Source organism: Bos indicus, chromosome 8, assembly GCF_029378745.1.
Source record: "Bos indicus isolate NIAB-ARS_2022 breed Sahiwal x Tharparkar chromosome 8, NIAB-ARS_B.indTharparkar_mat_pri_1.0, whole genome shotgun sequence".
In the NCBI taxonomy this organism is placed as follows: Eukaryota; Metazoa; Chordata; class Mammalia; order Artiodactyla; family Bovidae; genus Bos; species Bos indicus.
In genome coordinates, this window is record NC_091767.1 from 31916779 (window position 1) to 31919395 (window position 2617).

At 43.7% G+C, this 2617-nt stretch overlaps 1 pseudogene; it reads right to left on the minus strand.

The window, feature by feature from the left end:
- Window positions 1–382: 382 nt before the first annotated feature.
- LOC109562471 (large ribosomal subunit protein uL3-like) lies at window positions 383–1713 on the minus strand (annotated as a pseudogene).
- Window positions 1714–2617: the final 904 nt, after the last annotated feature.

The window sequence follows — 2617 nt, forward strand, 5'->3', positions numbered from 1 at the left end:
CATGGGGTCGCAAAGAGTCAGACATGACTGAGCAACTGATCTGATCTGATATACATACATACACACACGCCAAAGATTTGATGCTTTTGAACAGTGGTGTTGGAGAAGACTCTTGAGAGTCCCTTGGACTGCAAAGAGATGCAACCAGTCCATCCTAAAGGAGATCAGTCCTGGGTGTTCATTGGTACAACTGATGTTGAAGCTGAAACTCCAATACTTTGGCCACCTGATGCGAAGAGCTGACTCATTTGAAAAGATCCTGATACTGGGAAAGATTGGGGGCAAGAGGAGAAGAGGATGACAGAGGATGAGATGGCTGGATGGCATCACTGACTCAGTGGGCAGGGGACACCACTCCGGGAGTTGGTGATAGACAGGGAGGACTTGTGTGCCGCGGTTCATGGGGTCACAAAGAGTAGGACACAACTGAGCGACTGAACTGACTGACTGACATATATACTTTTTCATATTATTTTCTTTTTTTCCCCCACTGGAAAATTATTTTATTGAGATTCCACCAGCTGTATAATCTGTTTTATTCGACCCCTTCTTCCTTTGCAATTCAGTCCTTCCCAAGTGGTCCCAAGAAGGCTTTCTTTTCCTCCACAGTCTGGAAGCAGCCATAGCCAAATTTGGAAGTGGTGTCAATAAACTTGAGTTCTATCTACAGGACTTGCTCAGAGTGAGCATTTGCTTCTTGGTTCCCACCACACAGCTTTTGCACATGACAAAGTCATTGGTCACTTCACCATAGTGGACGATGCCACCTAGAGGGTTGATGCTTTTGTCAGACAGATCATAATCAGTAGAGGCATTTCTCTTGATCAGTTTGCTGTCCTTGATGAGGTAGCCCTGGCCAATCTTGTAGATCTTCTTGTTGATCTCAGTGCAGTGGTAGTACCCTTTCTGACCAGCCCAAGCCTCAGAGAAGGCCACCCAGGCAGTATGCCACGCCCCAATACAGGCACCCTTGTACAACCCTCGGTGGGTCTTATGGGGCAGCTTCGTAGTGTGCCAACGGCTGGTGACCCCTTTGTAGTCTTTGCCCTTGATCACCCCAATGACCTCAGTCATTTCATCCTGGCCAAACACTTGGTTCACAGGGACCTGCTGCTCTAGCTTTTCATGGGCTCAGTCCAGTTTTTCAGCCACAGTGCCTCCATTCACCTGAATCTCCATGAGGTGGGCCTTCTTCTGCTGCAGAGGAAGCAGGAGCATCTGGGTGAAGGCGATGACATGGATGACCTGGCAGTACTTCATGCTACTGAAGTCCCTTTCAAGTTGCTCCTTGCCATCTATGTCCTGCCACTTCTTGCAGTACTTGGTGAAGGCCTACTTCTTAGATTTATGCCAATTCTCATAGAAGCTCCTTTTGCACTCATTGCTGATATGCTCAGCAAAGATGGTCTTATGGGTCCAGAGGCCTTGGGGTATTTCCACATAGCCCACGATGCCCCAGTCAACATGGTGGAGTCTCCACCATAGTCACAGGCTCCACAACTTCCTTCATGTTCACCTTGGACCCTGGCCTATCGACCTCCCTCTCAATGTGGGTCATGCCAGCCTTGTAGCAAGGAAGGCGGTGAGGTGCAGGGGCTTGGAAGAGCCATCCTTGGGGAAGCTCCTCACCTTCCCATGGTGCTGGCTGCTGTGCTTCTGAGGCAGGAAGCCCAGGGACCTGTGCCTGGGAGCAGAGAACTTCCTGTGAGACATCCTGCCCATTGGAAGCTGCCAGTAGAGCTCGTATTATTTTCCATTATGGTTTATCACAGAATATTCAATAGAGTTCCCTGTACTATATAGTAGGACATCATCATTTATCCATTCTATATATAGTACTTTGCATTTATATATAGTACTTTGCAATCCCAAACTCCCAATATGCCCCTCCCCTAACGCCAACCCCTCATAACCACAAGTCTATTCTCTGTTTTTGTGAGTCTGTTTCATAGATAAGTTCATTGTGTCATATTTTAGATTCCACATGTAAGTGTTATATGGTATTTGTCTCTCTGACTATTTCACTCTGTATAATAATCTCTAGGTCCATCCATGTTGCTTCAAATGGTACTATTTCATTCATTTTTATGACTGAGTTGTATTCCACTGTGTGTATGTATCACATCATCTTTATCCATTCATCTGTCAAAGTTCATTTAAGTTTTCTCTGTGTCTTGGCTACTGTGAATAGTGCTGCTGTGACCGTAGGAGGGTATGTATCTGAATTAGAATTTTGTCCAGGAGTGGGCAAAAAATAATTTTTTTTAATTATGAAAGTATGATAACACATTTATAGGAGACTTGGAAAACAGAATCAGGTTACATATAGTTCCATTATATATTGCAGTATTTTAAGTAGATAAAATAAGATTTTTTATTTGGAGTTTCAATATCAAACTTGCACAAATTAATAGAATGAATATACAGAGAAGTAGAAGGATATAGTAGACCTGAAAAACACTGTTACCCAATTCAACATAATTAAGATTTATATAATTTTCACACAACAGTAGGGTAAAAATTTGATTCAACTTTCCATGGATTATAAATTTGGAGACACTGGAACATATCCGCGGACATAAAACAATGTGCAAAAATTTCACAGTCTAAAGGTATT